The 24,226-nt window shown below is 52.5% G+C and overlaps 2 non-coding genes across 2 annotated transcripts; both read left to right on the forward strand.

Annotated features, from left to right (window-relative positions):
* Nucleotides 1–943: 943 nt before the first annotated feature.
* On the forward strand, nucleotides 944–1,016 carry trnav-aac (transfer RNA valine (anticodon AAC)). The gene has a single exon. It is a non-coding gene; the product is annotated as a tRNA-Val (tRNA).
* A 348-nt stretch (nucleotides 1,017–1,364) lies between these two features.
* Nucleotides 1,365–1,437, forward strand: trnav-cac (transfer RNA valine (anticodon CAC)). The gene has a single exon. It is a non-coding gene; the product is annotated as a tRNA-Val (tRNA).
* Nucleotides 1,438–24,226: the final 22,789 nt, after the last annotated feature.

The following is a 24,226-nucleotide window of genomic DNA, read 5'->3' on the forward strand; positions in this document are numbered from 1 at the left end:
CACTCGACACCCTGAAATTAGACTGACCACCATTTTGTGGTTATGAGAAAGTGAAGGACATTGGGTCAAAGTGCGGAGAGAGCTCCTTCACCGAGCCAATGCCGGCGCAATGGACGAGAAAGTGCACTCTGTGCTGTAAAATTCAGTGATTTTATTGTGTTACAACAATTTAAATAATGGGAAGTCACCATATAGAATATCAGTAGGATATTGATAGATATGTTTTTAACTGGTTAGCGAATATTCGTCACCCTGGGGAGTGGGGGGGGGGGGGAAACGACGAAAAAAATCAGGGTTTTCCAATTTAAAAAAAATCTCGTCTGTTAACTTTAATCCTTGTTCAAAATTACATCTGGGCCTCGCCTTGCTGACACCCCTGATTCAACTGATGTGATGCAATGAACATTATCCAGGTGCTGTCATGTGAACCGCAGACTCCCGCTTGCCCGGGATTGCTGGAGCAGCCTCCTGCCTGGCGGTGTAAAGTCGCACAGCCTCGGCTTAGGGAAACCACCGCCGGTGCGAAGGCTGGAGGGAGGCCTTGGGTCCCTCTCACGGATAACAACTAAAAGATGTCGTTTCGGAAACATCAATTGCAAAAACATCATAAAATATCAATTCTCCCCTCCCCAGCTGAGAAATATTACTACGCGAAACCTCACAGTTTAAAACGACAGGCAGTGGAAACGTTTCTTGAGAATAGGAATTGGGGAGTGAAATTACACAACGTGGGTGAAATCATGACGCTGCTTAAAAACAGAAGCGGTGGCGAGAGCATCGATCCGAACGCCCAGCCCTTGAGCGCCATCGCCGGCGGCCGTTGGCATGAGACGCAGTTCGCGCCAGTCGTGCATCCGGGCCACAGATGCAAAACGAACGCTCAGAGGCTTCCCGGATGTGCACTCACTTGAAGTGAGGGTGCCGGAGGGCTGTTGGCAGCCAGGTTTCCGTAGTGTAGTGGTTATCACGTTCGCCTAACACGCGAAAGGTCCCCGGTTCGAAACCGGGCGGAAACAGTTTTGTTTTCTTGCGGGGAGAACAATTTTAATTTTATTACTTTTACCTTTTCGCATAAATTCATAAATTCGCATAAACAAAATATGTTTAATGAGGGTTTTTTTTTGGGGGGGGGGGGAGGCTGTGTGAGCACATGAATAAAAATCTCAATATTCACGGAAAAGTCCTTTCAGTCCTGAACCCCCTTCAATATTTTGGATTGAATTCTGACGAACAACCGACACCGACAACCCGCGATTGAAATCGTCAATGAGCTGAAGCAAGAAAAGAAACTGAAGCAAGAGCGCGACGTGAATGTGACTGAGGTACTTAACAAAGGAGCTGTCAGCGCAGACTTGGCCGTCACAGTTTCCGTAGTGTAGTGGTTATCACGTTCGCCTCACACGCGAAAGGTCCCCGGTTCGAAACCGGGCGGAAACATTTTATTGTTCAGTACAAATGTGTTGTTTTACAGTTAAGGCCGCTTACATTTTCCACCCCCCCCCCCCCCACCCAAAAAAGAAACAATGAACAACGATATGAAGGTACTTAAGGTGGTGCACACCTTTCTGAAGCCCAGAGGAAAAGGGTTAGTCACTTTATCACACAGGAACACAAGAATCAGGAGCAGAAGTGGGCAATTCAGCCCTTCCAGCTGGCTCCTTGCCCCACCATTCAATCAGATCGTGGCTGATCTCTTCCTGCTCTCACATCCCTGCCTGTTCCCCATAACCCTTTCGCCTGTTTTTAAAATCAGAAATCAGGCATCAAAGCAGATTCTGCGGATGCTGGAAATCTGAAATAGAAACAGTAAATGCATGCGGGGCCAGGGGCCGGGAGGTTAAAAACTCAGCAGGTCTGGCCAGCATCTGTGGAGAGAGAAACAAGAGTTCCTGACAGGCGGCTGAGTCAGGTTGCTGTTCGCCATTGCTGCCTGTGAGTCCGCTCTGTCAATCCCATTTGGCTGCATCATGTGACACAGCAGAATTTTACAGGGTTGGGTTGCAGGGTTCTTGTGGTAAACACCACTAGTAACACATTGCATGTATTACGGTACTGCCCATGTATTACAGGTACCATAGTAAATCCCAGCCTGCTGGCTCCTCCCAGCAGGCGATGTATAAAAGTGTATGCTCTCCTGCGCTGCTCCCATTCTGGTTCCAGCTGCAGGAGGCACAACATCTTGTGTAATAAAGCCTCAATTGTTTCACCATTCTTGTCTTGTGGTAATTGGTGGACACCAATTTATTGCACAAGATTTTAAAAGATGAACATTTTAACCAAGCCTGATTGCCTGCAGCTGAGCCCTCACGCAGCAAACGCCACGTCCACCTTCGACCACTGGCTAGCCTGCTTCGAAGGCTACCTCAGAGCAGCCACTGAAGACCTCTCGGACCCACAGAAGCTCCAAGTCCTCTACTCACGGGTGAGCCCTGAAATTTTTCCCCTCATCCGGGATGCGCCCACCTACTCAGAAGCAATGACGCTACTAAAGGGACATTACATTAAGTCAGTGAATCAAGGACTTCCGGTTGCGGCTATGCGGAGCTAAGCCGCACGATTCGGCAGCTCCCGCTACTACGGACTTTCGGGCTCACTGGAGGAGCCCCAATGGAAATTCTTTTTGACGACACCCCGTGGGGAAGTGAAGAGAGAGGTCCCCCTCCAACTTTTATGGACCGGACCAGAAGTGCAACGGCCAAAAAAACGGGGAAAAATCAAAATGGCGGCGGCCGGGGACAAAGCGGAGTGCGGGCCGGAGCTGCAGGAGTTCGTCAAGCGCTGCTTCGAGGAGCTGCGCAAGGAGATGCTGGCGCCTATGCTGGCGGTAATTGAAGACTAGGGATAACCCAGAAGGCTCACGAGGTGAAGATCCAGGAGGTACAGAAAAGAGTTAGTGAGAATGAGGACGAGCTCTTGGGCCTGGCGGTGAGAGTGGAGCGGCACGAGGCGCTACACAAGAGGTGGGCGGGAAGACTCGAAGACCTGGAGAACAGGTCGAGGAGAAAGAATCTGCGGATCCTGGCTCTCCCAGAAGGAGTGGAGGGGGCCGATGCCGGGGCATACGCGGGCACGATGATCGGGGCGATGATGGGCGCGGAGGCCCCTTCGAGGTCGCTGGAGCTGGACGGGGCACACCGGGTGCTGGCGAGGAAGCCCAAGGCAAATGAGCCGCCAAGGGTGATGGTGGTGAGATTTCACCGGTTCACGGACAGAGAGAGGGTCCTGAAATGGGCCAAGAAGGAACGGAGCAGTAAGTGGGACAATGCAGAGATCCGAATATACCCAGACTGGAGCATGGAGGTTGCAAAGCGGAGAGCGGGTTTCAACCGGGCCAAAGCGGTGCTGCACCGGAAAGGAGTGAAATTTGGAATGCTGAAGCCAGCGCGACTGTGGGTTACATACAAGGGCCAACACTATTACTTTGAAACACCTGAAGAGGCGTGGACTTTCATACAAACTGAAAAGTTGGACTCTAACTGAGGGTTTGTGAGGGTGGGGGGGATGTTTGAGGGTTGATGTGTGATGGTTGTTGTATACAGGGGGTCAATCACGCGCAGGAAATGTTACATGGGCTGGGGGAGAGAGACAAGGCCGCGACAGGAGCTGCGCCAGAGGCGGTGGGGCAGGCTTTGGAAAGCGCGGGGTTTTTCCTGCGCGCGGGAAGAAAGGCGGGAAGGGGAACGAAGGAATGCATATTGATTGGGAGACACCCACACAGGGGGGTCAAAGGGACGGCGGGGGAAGCCGGGGTCAGCAGGTGTCAGCTGACTTACGGGAGTGATATGGGGGAGCAAAAAAGCTAGACAGGGGTCTAGCGGGGGGGGGGGGGGGGGGAAAGGGTTGCTGCTGCACTGGCCGAAAGGGAATGGGACATAGAAGAGGTGGTCGGGACGGAGGTCCCCCGGCTGGGGGACTGGAGGGTGAGGGAGACGCGGACACGGGACTGGCCCAGAAAAGGAGATGGCTAGTCGGCAGGGGGCGGGGGGGTGAGAGCCCCTCCAATCCAGCTGATAACGTGGAACGTGAGGGGCCTGAATGGGCCGGTGAAGAGGGCTCGAGTGTTCGCGCACTTGAAGGGACTGAAGGCAGACGTGGCTATGCTCCAAGAGACACACCTGAAGGTGGTGGACCAGGTCAGGTTAAGAAGGGGATGGGTAGGACAGGTATTTCACTCGGGACTGGACGCGAAGAATAGAGGGGTGGCAATATTGGTGGGAAAACATGTGTAATTTGAGGCCAAGACTATCTTAGTGGACAACGGAGGGAGATACGTGATGGTGAGTGGTAGGTTGCAAGGGACATGGGTGGTGTTGGTAAATGTATACGCCCCGAACTGGGATGATGCGGGATTCATGAAGCGCATGTTGGGGCGCATTCCGGACCTGGAGGTAGGAGGCCTGATAATGGGAGGGGACTTCAATACAGTGCTGGACCCAGCACTGGACTGTTGCAGATCAAGGACTGGAAAGAGGCCGGCGGCGGCCAAGGTGCTTTAGGGGTTTATGGATCAGATGGGGGGAGTGGATCCATGGAGGTTTGCAAGACCATAGGCCAGGGAATTTTCTTTCTTCTCCCACGTGCACAAAGCCTACTCCCGGATAGATTTTTTTGTTCTGGGCAGGGCGCTCACCCCGAGGGTGGAGGGGACGGAGTATTCGGCCTCGCCATTTCGGACCACGCCCCGCACTGGGTGGAAATGGGGCTGGGAGAGGAGAGGGACCAACGCCCGCTGTGGCGGCTGGATGTGGGACTGCTGGCAGATGAGGTGGTGTGTGGGAAGGTGAGGGCGTGTATCGAAAGGTACTTGGAGACCAACGACAATGGGGAGGTGCGAGTGGGGGTGGTATGGGAGGCGTTGAAGGTGGTGATCAGGGGGGAGCTAATCTCCATCAGGGCTCATAGGGAGAAGACAGAGGGCATGGAAAGGGAGAGGTTAGTGGGGGAGATTGTGAGAGTGGACAGGAGATACGCAGAGGCCCCGGAGGAAAGTTTACTTGGGGAAAGACGACGTCTCCAGATGGAGTTTGACCTGTTGACCACAGGGAAGGCGGAGGCACAGTGGAGGAAGGCGCAGGGGGCGACCTACGAGTATGGGGAAAAGGCTAGTCGGATGCTGGCACACCAGCTCCGTAAGAGGATGGCAGCGAGGGAAATAGGGGAAATCAAAGATGGAAGGGGAGCCATGGTTTGGAGTGCGACAAAAATAAACGAGGTATTCAAGGCCTTCTATGAAGAGCTGTATAGGTCCCAGCCCCCAGCGGGGGAAGAGGGGATGAGACAATTCCTAGACCAACTGAGATTCCCGAGGGTGGAGGAGCAAGAGGTGGCTGGCTTGGGGGCACCAATTGGGTTGGAGGAGCTGAGCGAGGGTTTGGGGAGTATGCAGGCGGGGAAGGCCCCGGGGCCGGACGGGTTCCCGGTGGAGTTCTATAGAAAGTATGCGGACCTGTTGGCCCCGCTACTAGTGAGGACCTTTAACGAGGCAAGAGAGGAGGGAATCCTGCCCCCGACAATGTCGGAAGCGACAATTTCTTTGATCCTAAAGCGGGACAAGGACCCACTGCAATGTGGATCGTACAGGCCGATCTCGCTCCTCAATGTGGACACTAAGTTGTTGGCAAAAGTGCTGGCCACGAGGATTGAGGACTGTGGCCCGGGGGTGATCCATGAGGACGAGACGGGATTCGTAAAGGGCAGGCAATTAAACACGAATGTGCGGCGGCTCTTAAACGTGATAATGATGCCATCGGAGGAGGGAGAGGCGGAGATAGTGGCAGCTATGGACGCGGAGAAGGCCTTTGACAGAGTAGAGTGGGAGTACCTCTGGGAGGTGCTGTGTAGGTTTGGGTTCGGGGTAGGGTTTCTCAATTGGGTTAAGCTCCTTTACAGAGCCCCGGTGGTGAGTGTAGTGACGAACCGGCGGAGGTCGGAGTACTTTTGGCTGTACCGAGGAACGAGGCAGGGGTGCCCTCTGTCCCCCCTGTTGTTTGCATTGGCGATCAAACCCTTGGCCATGTCATTGAGGGAGTCTAATAAATGGAGGGGGGTGGTCCAAGGGGGAGAAGAGCATCGGGTGTCGCTATATGCGGATGACCTGCTGCTGTACGTGGCGGATCCAATGGAGGGAATGGTGGAGGTCATGCAGACTCTGAGGGAGTTTGGGGAGTTCTCGGGCTATAAGCTCAATGTAGGGAAGAGTGAACTCTTTGTATTACAGGCAGGGGACCAAGAAAGAGGGATAGGGGACCTACCGCTGAGGAGGGCGGAGGGGAGTTTTTGGTATCTGGGGATCCAGATAGCCAGGAGTTGGGGGGCCCTATATAAACTGAACCTGATGAGGTTGGTGGATCAAATGGAGGAGGACTTCAAAAGATGGGACATGTTACCGCTCTCGCTGGCGGGTAGAGTGCAGTCGGTCAAAATGGTGGTCCTTCCGAGGTTTCTGTTTGTGTTTCAGTGCCTTCCCATTGTGATCACCAAGGGCTTTTTTAAGAGAGTAGGTAGGAGTATTATGGGGTTTGTGTGGGCGAATAAGACCCCGAGGGTAAGGAGAGGGTTCCTGGAACGCAGTAGGGATCGAGGAGGGTTGGCGCTGCCAAACCTAGGGGGCTACTACTGGGCAGCAAATGTGGCGATGATCCGCAAGTGGGTTATGGAGGGAGAGGGGGCGGCATGGAAGAGGATGGAGATGGCGTCATGTAAAGGAACGAGCCTGGGGGCGTTGGTGACGGCACCGCTGCCGTTCTCACCGTCAAAGTATACCACGAGCCCGGTGGTGGCGGCAACGTTAAGGATCTGGGGCCAGTGGAGACGGCATAGGGGTGCAGTGGGAGCCTCGGTGTGGTCCCCGATCAGGGGCAACCACCGGTTTGTACCGGGGAAGATGGACATGGGGTTCCAGAGCTGGCATCGGGCGGGGATTAGAAGAATGGGGGACCTGTTCATTGACGGGACATTTGCGAGCCCAGGGGCACTGGAAGAGAAGTTTGAGTTACCCCCGGGAAATGCCTTTTGATATATGTAGGTGAGGGCTTTTGTGAGGCGACAGGTCGGGGAATTCCCGTTGCTCCCGGCACAGGAAATTCAAGACAGGGTGATCTCGGGTGTATGGGTCGGGGAGGGCAAGGCGTCGGCAATACACCAGGAGATGAAAGAAGAGGGGGAAGCTCTGGTAGAAGAATTGAAGGGTAAATGGGAGGAGGAGCTGGGGGAAGAGATCGAGGAAGGTCTGTGGGCCGACGCCCTAGGTAGGGTTAATTCCTCCTCCTTGTGTGCCAGGCTCGGCCTGATACAATTTAAGGTGGTTCACAGAGCTCACTTGACAGGGGCGAGGTTGAGTAGGTTCTTTGGGGTAGAGGACAGATGTGGAAGGTGCTCAGGGAGCCCGGCGAACCATGTCCATATGTTTTGGTCATGCCCGGCACTGGAGGGGTTCTGGAGAGGAGTGGCGGGAGCAATATCTCAGGTGGTGAAAGTCCGGGTTAAGCCATGCTGGGGGCTAGTAATATTTGGAGTAGTGGACGAGCCGGGAGTGCAGGAGGCGAAAGCGGCCGGCATTCTGGCCTTTGCGTCCCTAGTAGCCCGGCGAAGGATCTTGCTAATGTGGAAGGAGGCAAAGCCCCCCAGCGTGGAGGCCTGGATAAACGACATGGCTGGTTTCATAAAGTTGGAGAGGATTAAGTTTGCCTTGAGAGGGTCTGCGCAGGGGTTCTACAGGCGGTGGCAACCGTTCCTAGACTATCTCGCGGAGCGTTAGAGGAAGGTCGGTCAGCAGCAGCAGCAACCCGGGGGGGGGACGTCTTGGGAGGGGGGTGGGAATGGGGGATGGCTTGGGGGGGGAGGGATGAGCAAGAGATAACATGAAGGGCGGGGGAAACTGGCACGTGCGGGAGAGAGCCAGTGTATAAAGCTATGTAAATATATCATTTTGCCATGTATATATCTTGCTCAGCGCGACTTCTTGTTACTTTGTTGGGGGGGGGGGGGGGGGGGGGGGGCGGGGTTATTGTTTGTAAGGGAGAAAAATTGTGTTGTTAAAAAACTTTCATAATATATATTTTTTAAAAAGTCAGTGAATCAAGTGTACGCCAGGCACCTCCTGGCCACGAGACGGCAACTCCCGGGGGAGACTCTGAACGATTTCTTGCGGGCTCTCCAGATTCTCGGTAGGAACTGTGACTGCCAGGCAGTTTCGGCAGTCCAAAACACCGAACTATTAATCAGAGATGCTTATGTCACGGGCATGAAGAGTACGTACGTTCGCCAGCGACTATTGGAAGGAGGTACGCTCGATCTTGCAGAGACTAGGCAGCTTGCTCAATCATTAGAAGTGGCCTCCCGTATTCTGGAGGCCTACACATCCGACCGCGCGGCACCCTCGTGGGCATCGTGGGCCCCACCAGCTGCCGACTCGAGCTCACCGCAAGCTTGCGCCGCGCGGCAGCCAGCTAACTCCGGGGGGCCCCAAGTGTTATTTTTGTGGCCAGAGCAACCATCCCAGGCAGCGCTGCCCGGCGCAGAGCACGACCTGCAACGGGTGCAGGAAGAAGGGCCACATTGTTTCCGTTTGCCAGGCCCGGTCGGTCACCACTGTTTCTAGGCCCGGCATTGCTACACCCCCCACGTGTGATCCAGAGGCGCCACCATCTTCTCCACCACAAGCCACATGCAGCCCGTGGACACCGGCATCTTTGATGCCGCCCACCATGTGCGCCCCGTGGGCGCCGCCATCTTCAGCGCCATGTTGCACCACGCCTCAGGTCCCTGCTAGTCTGGCCATTCGCTGCCCACTGATACCTCCGCCACCGCTGATCAGCCCGGGACCTCCCTGTGGTAAACAACTGTTGCACCTATATCAGGTGATGTACGGTAGGACCTGTACTACAGGTACGGCAGTAGTCCCTGCCTGCTGGCTCCGCCCAGTAGGCGGAGTATAAACATGTGTGTCCTCCGTGCAGAGGCATTTCGCCAGCTGCTGTGGGAGGCCACACATCTTAGAGCAGTAAAGCCTCAGTTGTATTCAACTCTCGTCTTTGTCCAATTGATCGTGCCTCACTCCCAACATCTGCTGCAGCTCGCCTCCATCACCTTGGATCAGCCTTGGCCCCGCAACCACGTGACCGCTACGACGACGGTGAAGATCAACGGGCGCGAGACGACCTGCCTCTTTGACTCCGGGACCACAGAGAGTTTCATGCACCCTGCTACGGTAAGGCGCTGATCCCTCCCGGTACTCCCCATCACCCAGAAAATCTCCCTGGCCTCCGGATCCCATTCCGTGGAAATCCGGGGGTACTGTGTCGCGACCCTCACCGTTCAGGGCGTAGAGTTCAGCAACTTCAGGCTCTACGTCCTCCCCCACCTCTGCGCTGCCCTGTTACTAGGCCTGGATTTTCAGTGCCATCTCCAAAACCTTACTTTGAAATTCAGCAGACCCCTGCCCCCCTCACCGTCTGCGGCCTCACGACCCTTAAGGTCGATCCACCTTCACTGTTTGCAAACCCGTCGCCACTAAGAGCAGACGGTACAGTGCGCAGGACAGGACCTTTATCAAGTCAGAGGTCCAACGGCTTCTGCGGGAGGGGATCATTGAGGCCAGCAACAGCCCCTGGAGAGCTCAAGTGCTGGTAGTGAAGACTGGGGAGAAGCACAGGATGGTCATTGACTACAGTCAGACCATCAACCGGTATACGCAGCTCGACGCGTACCCACTCCCCCGCATATCTGACATGGTAAATCAGATTGCGCAGTATAGAGTCTTCTCCACAGTAAACTTGAAGTCCGCCTACCACCAGCTCCCCATCCGCCCGGAGGACCGCCAATACACTGCATTCGAAGCAGATGGCCGCCTCTATCATTTCCTTAGAGTTCCCTTCGGCGTCACCAATGGGGTCTCGGTCTTCCAGCGAGAGATGGACCAAATGGTTGACCAGTACGGGCTGCGGGCCACCTTCCCGTACCTAGATAATGTCACCATCTGCGGCCACGATCAGCGGGACCACGACGCAAACCTCCAAAACTTCCTCCATACCGCCAAACCCCTTAACCTCACCTACAATAAGGCGAAATGTGTGTTCCGCACCAACCGCTTAGCCATCCTTGGCTACGTAGTGGAAAATGGAGTCCTAGGGCCCGACCCCAATCGCCTGCGCCCGCTCCTGGAAATCCCTCTCCCCCACTGCCCCAAGGCCCTGAAACGAGGCCTGGGGTTTTTCCCGTATTACGCCCAGTGGGTCCCTAATTATGCGGACAAGGCCCGCCCACTCATCAAGTTCACTGTTTTTCCCCTGACGGCTGAGGGCCGCCAGGCCTTCAACCACATCAAGGCCCGACATCGCAAAGGCCACAATGCACAAAGTCGACGAGACCCTCCCTTTCAGGTGGAGAACGATGCATCAGACGTAGCTCTGGCTGCCACCCTCAACCAGGCGGGCAGACCCGTGGCTTTCTTTTCCCACCCTCCCCCATGCCTCGGAAATTCGGCACTGCTCTGTCGAAAAGGAGGCCCAGGCCATTGTGGAAGCTATGCGACATTGGCAGCATTACCTGGCCGGCAGGAGATTCACTCTCCTCACTGATCAACGGTCGGTTGCCTTCATGTTTAACAATACGCAGCGGGAGATACAGGACAGGGTGCTTTCAGGGGTGTGGGTCGGAGAGGGCAAGGTGTCAGAGATTTACCGAGAGATGAGGGAAGAGGGGGAGGAGTCGGTGGGCGAACTAAAAGGAAAGTGGGAAGAAGAACTAGGGGAGGAGATAGAGGAGGGTATGTGGGCTGATGCCCTAAGCAGGGTAAATTCCTCTTCCTCATGCGCCAGGCTTAGCCTGATTCAATTTAAGGTGCTACATAGAGCACACATAACGGGAGCAAGATTGAGCAGGTTCTTTGGAGTGGAGGACAAATGTGGGAGGTGTGGCGGGAGCCCGGCAAACCACGCACATATGTTTTGGGCATGCCCGGCACTGGAAGGGTATTGGAAGGGAGTGACGGGAGTGATTTCGCGGGTGGTGAGGGCCCGGGTCAAACCAGGCTGGGGGTTAGCTCTATTTGGAGTTGCGGAAGAGTCGGGAGTGCAGGAGGCGAAAGAGGCCGACGTTGTGGCCTTTGCGTCCCTAGTAGCCCGGCGCAGGATCCTACTCATGTGGAAGGAGGCGAAACCCCCCGGACTGGAGGCCTGGGTAAATGATATGGCGGGGTTCATTAAACTGGAGCAGATAAAGTTTGCCCTGAGAGGATCGGCTCAAGGGTTCACCAGGCGGTGGCAGCCATTTCTCGACTACCTAGGGGAACGTTAGAGGGAAGACAGATGACCAGCAGCAGCAACCCAGGGGGAGGGGGGGGGGGAGGGGGGGTTTAGTTTAGGTCAAAGATAAAGGGGTTTTGTTACTTGTGTATTGTTTAAAATTTCTGTATTGTTATTGTTGCGTTTGCTTTGTAAGAGGGGAAAAATTGTTGTTTGGGAAAAAATTTTCAATAAAACATTTATAAAAAAAAAAAAAAAAAAAAAAAAAAAAAAAAAAAAAAAAAAAAAAACAATACGCAGCGGGGCAAGATCAAAAATGACAAGATCTTGAGGTGGAGGATCGAGCTCTCCACGTATAACTATGAGATCTTGTATCGCCCGGGGAAGCTGAATGAGCCTCCTGAAGCCCTATCCCGCGGTACATGTGCCAGCGCACAAGTGGACCGACTCCGGGCTCTCCACAATGACCTCTGCCACCCGAGGTCATCTGGTTCTTTCATTTTGTCAAGGCCCGCAACCTGCCCTACTCCAATGAGAGATCAGGACAGTAACCAGAGACTGCCAAGTCTGAGCAGAGTGCAAGCTGCACTTCTATCGCCAGATAGAGCGCACCTGGTGAAGGCCTCCCGCCTCTTTGAGCGCCTCAGCATGGACTTCAAAGGGCCCCTCCCCTCCACCGACTGCAACGTGTACTTCTTCAACGTAATTGATGAGTACTCCCGGTTCCCTTTCGCCATCCCATGCCCCAACATGACTTCTGCCACAGTAATCAAATCCCTGCACAGCATCTTCACTCTGTTCGGTTTCCCCACCTACATCCACAGCGATCCGGGATCCTCCTTCATGAGTGATGAGCTGCGTCAGTTCCTGCTCAGCAAGGGCATCGCCTTGAGCAGGATGACCAGCTACAACCCCCAGGGCAACGGACAGGTGGAGAGGGAGAACAGGACGGTCTGGAAGCTGTCCTGCTGGCCCTTCGGTCCAGGAATCTCCCAGTCTCCCGCTGGCAGGAGGTCCTCTCCGACGCGCTCCACTCCATTCGGTCGCTCCTGTGCACACCCACTAATGAGACCCCTCACGAACGTGTGTTTGCCTTCCCCAGGAAGTCTACCTCCGGGGTCTTCTGGACCCGTCCTCCTCCAGAAGCATGTGCGGAGCCATAAATCGGACCCCATGGTTGAGAAAGTCCACCTCCATCATGCAAATCCGCAGTACGCCTACGTGGCACACCCTGACAGGTGACAGGACACAGTCTCCCTCCGGGACCTGGCACCCGCTGACTCCCCACCCACAACCCCCGACCTGACACCGCTCCTTCCCCCCCCGGTTGCCTCATTCACCCCTGCGCCACACACCCTCCCACCAGCGAATCTCACCGCAGCCTCCACCCCAGCAGGATCCGTCCCCTCACTGGATCCACTACTGGGTGAAGAATACGAGGGCAACACACTCCCGAAGTCTCAGGTGTCCACGCGGCGCCACATCACCACCAGGACTGAGGCGATCGCAGTGGCGGGTCAGAGCCCCCGACAGACTCAATCTGTAATGTTTTTCTTCACCCGTGCCGGACTCTTTTTTTAAACAGGGGGTGAATGCGGTAAACACCATGTATTACGGTACTGCCCATGTATTACAGGTACCACAGTAATCCCACCCTGCTGGCTCCTCACAGCAGGCGGCGTATGAAAGTGTTTGCTCTCCTACGCTGCTCCCCTTCTGGTTCTAGCTGCAGGAGGCACAACATCTTGTGCAATAAAGCCTCGATTGTTTCACCATTCTCGTCTCATGGTAATTGATGGTACATCAGTTCTACACTGAGCCTGTTTGGAGAAGCTGGAGGATGGTTCCCTGTTACAATTTGTTTCTTCCAAGCTATAGTCTTTTTCCTACCTTGCATTCTGCCCTTGTTTAAACCTCCACTTCAACCTCACCCTACACAATAATCTCTCGGATGGCAAACTCCAATTTCAACCCCAGCTCCACAATAGCTTTGACAAAGAGTCATCCAGGCTTGAAACGTCAGCTCCCTTCTCCCTCCACAGATGCTGTCAGACCAGCTGAAATTGTCCAGTATTTTCTGTTTTTGTTTCAGATTCCAGCATCTGCAGTAATTTGCTTTTACCACAATAACATCACCATTTCCCCAAAGGACTGAGCTATCAGCACCAAAGATGTGCAGGTTAGGTGGATTGACTCTGCTAAATTGCCCTTAGTGTCCAAAAAGGTTAGGTGGGGTTACTGGGTTACGGGGATAGGGTGGAGGTGTGTGCTTGGGTGGGATGCTCTTTTCAAGGGCTGGTGCAGACTCAATGGGCCGAATGTCCTGCTTCTGCACTGTAAATTCTATGAAACAAAAGGTATGAATCTAATCCATGCAACTCCTCAGCATTCCCAAGTATTTATTAAGTTTTAAAAATAAAGAGCAAAATAGCAAATCTGAAAGTGATTTTTAAATATTCGGTGGCTGTTAGCTGAATGATTGATATTATGGCACCACCCTCCGAATTCCACCCAAAATATCTTTAATAATGATGTATCAAGTCTACATTAGATGAATAGCAACTGTTTAGTATACCATATTTTCTAGCATTAGAACAAATGCCCCCAAATATGGTAACAAAGAATTATGGTATCTTTTAGGGTTTTCATAGAACGATAGGTGGCGCAGCACAATACACCTCAGCCTCTAATCTTTATGACAATTTACAAATGTGAATTTATTACAAAAATAGTGCATGTCACTAAGTACAATACCACCCCACTTTGCAGTGTCACAGAACAATGTGATCTTGATCAGAGAATTACATTTCATTGGCACTCAAGCTTTTACTGAAAAGTGGCTATCGGCAGCACTTGACCTCAACACCATCATGGCATTGTGAACATGGATACCACAAAGAATGCATTCCGCTTGAATTGAAATGCCGAGTGATATGAATTCAGGAAAAGCTTCTACCCCAGAATATATACGAAAGGCAACTTTGCAGGGAACAAATCACCTACCGATCCACTCTTCCTTTTGTTCTGCATAACTGTGGTAGTCACCACTAGTAGTATATTACATGTATTACGGCACTGCCCGCATAGTAGAGGTACATGGGTAAATCTCTGCCTGCTGGCTCCGCCCAGTAGGCGGTGTATAAATGTGTGTGCTCGCCGGTGCTGCAGCCATTCTGGTTCCAGCTACAGGAGGCACCACATCTTTGCTCAATAAAGCCTCGATTATTCCACTACTCTTGTCTTTGTGGTAATTGATGGTGCATCAATTTATTGAGCAAGAGTTTTAAAACGATGGATCCCACATCAAGCCTGACCGCCTGCAGCTGAGCCCTCAAGCAGCCAACGCTACGTCCGCCTTTGACCACTGGCTAGCCTGCTTCGAAAGCTACCTCCGAACATCCGCTGAGGAAACCTCGGACTCACAGAAGTTTCAAGTCCTCTATTCACGGGTGAGCCCTGACATTTTTCCTCTCGACTGGGATGCGCCCACCTACTCCGAAGCGATGGAGCTCCTGAAAGGACATTACATTCGACCAGTCAATCAAGTATACGCCAGGCACATCCTGGCCACGAGACAGCAACTCCCCGGGGAGTCTCTGGACGATTTCTGACGTGCCTGTGTGCTGGACTGCCAGGCAGTTTCGGCAGTCCAGCACACCAAACTTTTAATTTGAGGCGCTTACGTTAAGGGCATGAAGTCTGCGTACGTCTGCCAGTGGCTACTGGAAGGGGGTAGGCTTGATCTTGAGGGAACTAGGCAGCTCGCTAACTCGTTAGAAGTGGCCTCCCGTAATGTCCAGTCCTACGCCCCCGACCGCGCGGCTCCCTCGTGGGCATCATGGGCCCCACCAGCTGCCGACTCCAGCTCATCGCAAGCCTGCGCCGCGTGGCAGCCAGCCAACTCTGGGGGGCCCAAGTGCTATTTTTGCGGGCAAAACAAACACCCCAGGCAGCGCTGCCCGGTGCGGAGTGCGACCTGCAACGAATGTGGGAAGAAGGGACACTTTGTTTCTGTTTGCCAGGCCTGGTCGGTCGCCACTGTTTCCAGGCCCGGCGTTCCTGCACCCCCCACCTGCGACCCAGTGGCGCCACCATTTTCCCCTTCGCAAGCCACGTGCGGCCCATGGGTGCTGCCATCTTCTTCACCGCAAGCCACGTGCGGCCCGTGGGCGCTGCCACCTTTGATGCCGCCCGCCATGTGCGCCCCATGGGCGCCGCCATCTTCGGCGCCATTTTGGACTGCGCCGCAGGTTCCCCTGTTCGTCTGGCCGTTCATTGCCTGCCACTACCTCCACCACCACTGACCAGCTCGGGACCTCCCAGCATCTGCCGCAGCTCGCCTGGATCACCCTGGACCTGTCCCGGTCCCGCAACCTCGCGACCGCAACAACGACGGTGAAGATCGATGGGCACGAGACGACCTGCCTTTTTGACTCCGGGAGCACAGAGAGCTTCATCCACCCCACTACGGTAAGGCGCTGCTCCCGCTTAGTACACCCCGTCACCCAGAAAATCTCCCTGCCCTCCGGATCCCATTCTGTGGAAATCCGGGGGTACTGCATCACGACCCTCACCGTTCAAGGCATAGAGTTCAGCAACTTCCGGCTCTACGTCCTCCCCACCTCTGCGCTGCCCTGTTACTCGGACTGGACTTTCAGTGCCATCTCCAAAGCCTAACCTTAAAATTCGGCGGACCCCTACTTCCCCTCACCGCCTGCGGCCTCACGAGTTGATCCACCTTCCCTGTTTGCGAACCTCATCCCGGATTGCAAACCCATCGCCACTAGGAGCAGACGGTACAGTGCCCAGGACAGGACCTTCATCAGGTCGGAGGTCCAACGGCTTCTGCGGGAAGGGGTCATTGAGGCCAGCAACAGCCCCTAGAGAGCTCAAGTGGTAGTAGTAAAGACTGGGGAGAAGCACAGGATTGTCATTGACTACAGTCAGACCATCAATCGGTACACGCAGCTCGGCAAGTACCCCCTCTCACCTATATCTGACATGGTCAATCAGATTGTGCAGTATCGGGTCTTTTCCACAGTGGACCTGAGGTCCGCCTACCACCACCTCTCCATCCGCCCGGAGGACCGCCAATACACTGCGTTCGAAGCAGATGGCCGCTTCTATCACTTGCTTAGAGTTCCCTTCGGCGTCACAAATGTGGTCTCGGTCTTCCAGCGAGAGATGGACCGAATGGTTGACCGGTACGGACTGCGGGCCACCTTCCCGTACCTAGATAACGTCACCATCTGTGGCCACGATCAGCAGGACCACGACGCAACCCAAAAATTCCTCCAGACCGCCAAATCCTTAACCTCACATACAAAAGGGAGAAATGCGTGTTCTGCACCAACCGCTTAGCCATCCTTGGCTATGTCATGGAAAATGGAGTTCTAGGGCCCGACCCCGACCGCATGCGCCCCCTCATGGAACTCCCACTCCTTCACTGCCCCAAGGCCCTGAAACGGTGCCTGGGGTTTTTCTCCTACTATGCCCAGTGGGTCCCTAATTATGCAGACAAGGCCCGCCCACTCATTTAGTCCATAGTTTTTCCCCTGACAGCTGAGGCCCACCAGGCCTTCAACCGTATCAAGGCAGACATCGCCAAGGCCACGATGCATGCAGTCAACGAGCCCCTCCCCTTCCAGGTGGAGAGCGATGCATCGGACGTAGCTCTGGCCACCACCCTCAACCAGGCGGGCAGGCCCATGGCCTTCTTTTCCCGCAGCCTCCATGTCTCCGAAATTCAGCACTCCTCTGTCGAAAAGGAGGCCCAAGCCATTGTGGAAGCTGTGCGACATTGGAGGCATTACCTGGCCGGCAGGAGATTCACTCTCATCACTGACCAACGGTCGGTTGCCTTCATGGTTAATAATACACAGCGGGACAAGATCAAAAACGACAAGATCTTGAGGTGGAGGATCGAGCTCTCCACCTATAATTACGAGATTTTGTATTGCCCGGGGAAGCTCAACGAGCCCTCTGATGCCCTATCCCGCGGTACATGTGCCAGCGCACAAGTAGCCCGACTCCGGGCTCTCTACTATGACCTCTGTCACCCGGGGGTCACCCGGTTCTTCCATTTCATCAAGGCCTGCAACCTGCCCTATTCCATTGAGGAGGTCAGGACCGTCACCAGAGACTGCCAGGTCTGCGCGGAGTGTAAACCGCACTTCTACCGGCCAGATCGAGCGCACCTGCTGAAGGCCTCCCGTCCCTTTCAACGCCTCAGCGTGGACTTCAAATGGCACCTCCCTTCCACCGACCGCAACACGTACTTTCTGAACGTGATTGATGAATACTCCCGGTTCCCTTTCGCCATCCCATGCCCCGATATGACTTCTGCCACAGTCATCAAAGCCCTGCACAGCATCTTCACTCTGTTCGGTTTCCCCAACAATATCCACAGTGATCGGGGATCCTCTTTCATGAGTGATGAGCAGCGTCAGTTCCTGCTCAGCAAGGGCATTGCCTCGAGCAGGACGACCAGCTACAACCCCCGGGAAACGGGCAGGTGGAGAGGGAGAACAGGACGGTCTGAAAGGTCGTCCTGCTGGCCCTGCCGTCTAAACATCTCCCAGTCTCCCGCTGGCAGGAGGTCCTCCCCGACGCGCTCCACTCCATCCAATCGCTCCTCTGCACCGTGACTAATGAGACCCCTCACGAATGTGTGTTTGCCTTCCCCAGGAAGTCCACCTCCGGGGTCTCGCTCCCAACATGGCTGACAGTTCCTGGATCCGTCCTCCTTCGGAAGCATGTGCGGTCCCATAAGTCGGACTCCTTGGTCGAAAAAGTCCACCTCCTACAGGCGAACCCGCAGTACGCCTACGTGGCACACCCCGACGGGCGCCAGGACACAGCCTCCCTCCGGGACCTGACACCCACTGTATCCCCACCCACGCCCCTCGACCTGACCCCCCCCCACCCACTTGCCTCATTCACCCCTGCACCACTCACCCACCCTCCAGCGAACCTCACTGCAGCCCCCGCCCCAGTAGGATCCGTCCTCCCACTGATTCCACTCAGGGGTGACGAAGGCGGGGACAACACGCTCCCGGAGTCGCAGGTGACTAAGTCGCCGCCCACATCACCACCAGGACTGAGGCGATCGCAGTGGAGGGTCAAGGCCCCCAACAGACTTAACTTGTAATGTTTTCCACCACCCCCACCGGACTCTTTTTTAACAGGGGGTGAATGTGGTAGTCACCACTAGTCGTATATTACATGTATTACGGTACTGCCCGTTTGGTAGAGGTACATGGGTAAATCCCTGCCTGCTGGCTCCGCCCAGTAGGCAGCGTATAAATGTGTGTGCCCGCGGTGCTGCAGCCATTCTGGTTCCAGCTACAGGAGGCACCACATCTTGCTCAATAAAGCCTTGATTATTCCACTATTCTTGTCTTTGTGGTAATTAATAGTGCATCAATAACTTTTTAAAAAAAGGTATTTTATTCCAAACATATTCAACATAATAATACAACCTTCACATACAACACATTATACAGTTTGGAGAGTTCCCCCCCATATCCTCCCCCCACCCCCACCCCACAACAGCTCCTCAAAAAAATTAACGAACGGCCTCCACCGTACCTTGAAGCCCACCTCCATGTCAAATTTGCTTCGAGCAAATTTGAGTTTCTCCAACCTGAGAAACTTGGACAAGTCTCCCAACCATGCCACAACCCCGGTGGTGTCGATGACCTCCAATTCAAAAGTATCCGTCGCTGGTTAATCAGAGAGGCGAAGGCCACGGTATCGGCCTCCTTCCTTTCCAGCAGCTCCAGCACCTGCAACAACCCAAAGATCACCACCATAGGGTCTGGCTTCATCTCAAACCTTTAAAAAAAATTTTTAGAGTACCCAGTTCATTTTTTCCAATTAAGGGGCAATTTAGCGTGGCCAATCCACCTAGCCAACACATTTTTGGGTTGTGGGGGCGAAACCCACGCAAACACGGGGAGAATGTGCAAACTCCACACAGACAGTGACCCAGAGCCGGGATCGAACCTGAGACCTCGGCGCCATGAGACAGCAGGGCTAACCCACTGCGCCACCGTGCTGCCCTTCATCTCAAACTTTACAATCTTCGATAGGTTCCTGAACACCGTCTCCCAAAAGTTCTCAAAAACATATGGGCATGGTTCGCCGGCCCCCTCCTTCACCTCTCGCACCCATCCATTACCTCCAGGAAAAGCCCACACCCAAACCTCTTCAGGATTTCGAGCAAATACCTCCAGTCTACCCAGTCAAAGGCCTTCTCTGCATCCATTGACACAATCACCCCTGGCACTCGCCCCCCATGACGGAGTCATAATTACATTTAGCAAGCTCCTAATGTTACTAGAAAGCTGCCTCCCCTTCACAAATCCCGTTCGCTCCTCCGAGATCACCTCCGGCACACACACATCTCCAACATTCTCGCTAATACCTTTGCCAGGACTTTCACATCCATGTTCAGCAGCGAGATGGGCCTATAGGCCCCATACTCCAGAGGATTCTTCTCCTTTTTTGGGATCAATGAAATTGACGCCTGCGCCAGCACTGCCGGCAGCTCCCCCTTCTCCACTGCCTCATTAAGCATGCCAAAAAGGTGGTGGGGGGCCAACTCCATCGCGATAGGCTTAAAAAATCAGCCACGAAGCAGCTCCCCTGCTATTGGCTTCTGCACGGGGTCCTATGGGCCCGATCCACATCCAGGGCTTTGTCCAGCACCTTCTCATCCACCTCTGGGACTTTGTCCAACACCTTCTTTTCCACCAACTTGGCTAGCATCCTCACGAAGTAGCCCGTTGCACTTATTCCCTCTCTTTTGGTAGGCTCACAATCCGAAGATTTTGTCACCTGGTCTTGTTTTCCTGGTCCTCCACCTTTGCATGCAGCATCTTTCACATGTCCCCCAGGATCGCCGTCTCTGCTTCCAGCCACACAATCCGGTCACCCTGGTCGGACACCACCTTCTCCACCTCTTGGATCGTCACCCCCCCTACACCTCCCGGCTCTTCTCCACCCATTCCAGAGTCTACAGTGCTAACCACTGCGCCATCAGAGAGGAGAGGGTCTGTAAGTCAAGCAAATCACATATATTCAAATATTGATTTCAATTGTCGCCTGGGTGCGTCTTGAGTTGAGTCCAATGTTTCCTTCTAATGTCTATACATGCACAAGCATTGCCACTAATTATAACTTGGTATGGCCCTTTCCATTTAGGAGCGAAACCGGGTTTTGCAGGTAACATTTTCACCATTACTCGACTCCCTGCAACAGGGACGTCAGGAAGTGTCTCAAGTTCTCTCTGTGTGTCTCGTTGTTCCTGACTGTCCTTTACTGATTTATGCATCTCTTTAAGTTGGGCACTTAGCTCCAGTACATAACATCTGATTCTATCTTTCAGCAGACCTACATCGGCCCCACCAGTGATAATGTTCTCTGGTAGTTGCATCACCCTCCCTAATGTCTTTAATTCATACAGGGTCAAACCAGTTGTACAGTTTGTTGTAGCCCTTAATTTCATCAGGATTACGGGTAACACCTCAGTCCATGTTAGTCCCGACACCTGAATAGCTTTTGCCAAAGCATTTTTAAGGGTTCGGTTCATTCGTTCTACCATTCCAGAGCTTTATGGATGATAGGGGATGTGGAATTTTTGTTTTATACCCATGAGTTGGCACACTGTTTTTATTACTTTCCCAGTAAAGTGCGTTCCCTGGTCGGAATCAATTTGTAGCGGTACTCCCCATCTCGGGATGACCTCTTCTGCCAATATTCTGACCACCGTGGTGGCAGTGCGATTCCAAGTAGGGAACGCTTCCACCCACCGGGTAAATTGATCAATAATCACCAAACAGTACGTCTTCCCATGGGATGGTGGTAGGGGTCCTGTGAAGTCTATCTGCAGATGTTCCCATGGTCCTTAGGGCCGGGGCTGGTGTCCCATTTTTATTTTTATGGGTCGACCGGGATTATATTGTGCACAGGTCACACATCGTTGGCAATACCGGGCTATGTCTCTCCCCATTCCTTTCCACCACCATTCCTTTCCCATACTAGCTGACATGGCTTCCCTTCCTACATGCGAGAGTCCATGATGTAATTTCAGGAGGGTATTTTGTATACATTCTGGCGCTACCACTTTATTATATCTCCACACACCATCATTCCCTCTATGGACTCCGTATACTGTCCATCTCTCTCTCTCTCTCTCCCCCCGAGATGTCCGCGTGCAGCTTTTGGATATCTATTTTGTTTTCTATCGGGTCTGCTGCAGCTACTGGGAGTTCATCAACTACCTCTTGTTCTAATGCGAATTGTGCTGCTCTATCTGCGGCTTGATTGCCTTTAAACTTTGTCTTCTCAGGGTCCTCTTTTCCTGGTTCCCATTGGTGGGCCTTGATCTTGATTACTGCAACTTCTCTAGGGAGCTCACTAGCCATAAAAGGGCTTCTATCCTCTGTCTGTGTTTGATTGGGGTTCCGTCTGTAGTTATGAATCCTCGTCGTCCCCATGCTGTCATATAGTCATGTACTACCCCGAATGCATACCGGCTGTCTGTGTAAATATTCACAGCCTTTCCTTCAGATAATTTTAGGGCTTGTGTGAGTGCCACTAGCTCTGCTACCTGTGCTGACAATCCTCCATCGATCCTTCCTGACTTTATCGTCTTGACCTGTCATTGACCACTGCCCAGCCTGTCCGGGGTAACCCCTCCACGTATTTGCGTGACCCGTCAACGAAAAGGGTTTCCCCAGCTGCTGCCAGCGGTACATCCTTTATGTGTCCTTCCTCTGTGTCTGTATCTATGTCTCCAGTTATGTGGTTCTCCTGAATCCGAATCCAATGAACAGGTGTACGTTCTATTTGTGTTTGGATACTCCAGAAATGCCCTCTCCAGGACTTCTGGATTTCCTTTGCCATCATTTCTTTCCTTTTTCTTTTGAATGGTTTGTTGTCCTTATCATTTATGTACATCATACAATTGAGGCCTGTTAAGCCTCCTCCTTCTGTCATTGCACCCCTGAGTGAGATTCGAAGAATCTCAAATTCCTCCTCTTTTGCTTGCTCAGTGATCCAATCTGGTCGAAAACTTACCCTGATACATTTCAGGTATTGCTACTGCTTTTACTTCAATTTCTTTATTTTTGATGATGACCGGATCGTTATGAAGGTAAGTTCCGAACATGACATTTTAACTTTATCATCTGTCCTATCAATGCTGCTAACGGGTTTTAATTCATTGTCTTCCCACCAATTGGGTCATGTGCTTTAATTGTGATACAATTTCTTTTGCTCCAGACACCATGTTTCACTAAGTCAACTGTATGTTTACCCAAATTCTGAACAATTGTGTCTTTACCTTTTACAGCATCACTGATTACTTTGCCTGTAGTTTTAGTTGGTAGCTTCACCCAAACTTCCTCTGTATTATCGATTGGTTTTAATATCTTAATTTTTCCTGCATATATTTTCATTAAATCTTTCCTGCCAGCAGATTCTCATTTCATGATTCTGCAAGTAATTCTCCTAATCTAATTTCTGGTCCACTATCTTTATTCCCTAAAGCTCCTTCTACCATGTATTTAACATTCCAAACATCATTTTTTTTTTAGCTTCTGGATTGCGTGTGATCATTGGGCACTAGGACCCTGGTGGAGCTATGTCGTGTCAATTTCAACACATTAGTTTCAAAGTAACTTCCTGCAAGCAGTTCTGACTGTTGCCCAGTTAACTTATAATTGATGTGAAACTCGGTTTTGTAAAATACAACATTTTAAAAACTACAAACACCAAAGGAAATTCACAAATCCTTATTGAACACACACACATTTACCCACTTTAGTTTTGCAAATTCGGGGATAAAGCTTTCTAACTCCTCTTACAGTTGCCGGGCGTGGCATCTGTTGTACCGCTTTCTTCCGGTCTTCCGGCATTTCTTTGAGTCCTGGTGAGATTAGATGTCCTAAATATAGCACTCGTTCTTTTCCAATTTTGCGCCTCTTTGGGACCCACTACCGCCTGGTGTCCGGACTTGGATTCCGAGGCTATCGGTATATCATCTACATACTGTAATATTGTACATATTCTTTCATTAAGTCATTCCCCATTATTGTTCCCTCATTATTTTTGTTCCCTCATTATTTTTACATACATAAAATCGCATTGGTATATACTAGTTATTTATTTCCACCAGCGTAGTTTTGCTTAAATAGGCGGGTGTTTTACTTCCTTCTACCCCGGTTATATCGGTTTGTACTGCTGTTTTAAATGGGGCGAAGTTCACCTGTTAGGCGTCCACTTCGGTAAGGAGGGGTAATGCCTGCGCCCAGACTCCAGTTTGGAAGTAATTTATGTTGCCTGGACCGCTAACCAGTCTCCATTTATCCTGAGGGCATGCGGCTCTAATTGGTGAATGTCCCGCAAATGTAATTGGTGTCCTACCCATACGGTGCCTAATTCCGCCCAAAAGTTGGCATTTGCACTTCGTGGTTGTAATTTTTCCAAGGAGTCCAATATTTGCTGTCTTTCCCTGGGGGTGAAGGGTTTATAAGTTGGCCTCGGTTGTGCGGAAGTTCCTGTCCCGGTTACCAGGGCCATATTACATTCTTCCATATCGCCCTGAGGTAGGGAAGGGGCTGTTACCTCATGTGTTGTCTCATAAGATGGAAGGAGACCCCAATGATTCTCCTCTAACACTTGATTCCTTTTTTCTAATTCCCTTACCCTAGATTCTAATTTCTTTATCTTATCTTTGTCCTCCGACCATTTTTTGGTAGAGGCTGTTACCTGTTCAAGGCTAGATTCTAATTGGTGTACTAACAATACTTCTGCTTTCTTTGTTTTATCTTCCTTTTCCCCATCTATCCATTTCCTTGTTGTTCCAATGTCTGAGAGACATCCCAACCATCTTTCTGCATCTTCTTAATTAGTGAGTCTCTGTCGGTCAGATACTTATTTATCAGTGACCCCGTCGGTCCCCGTTTCACTTCCTC

Source organism: Scyliorhinus torazame, chromosome 7, assembly GCF_047496885.1.
Source record: "Scyliorhinus torazame isolate Kashiwa2021f chromosome 7, sScyTor2.1, whole genome shotgun sequence".
Lineage (NCBI taxonomy): Eukaryota > Metazoa > Chordata > Chondrichthyes > Carcharhiniformes > Scyliorhinidae > Scyliorhinus > Scyliorhinus torazame.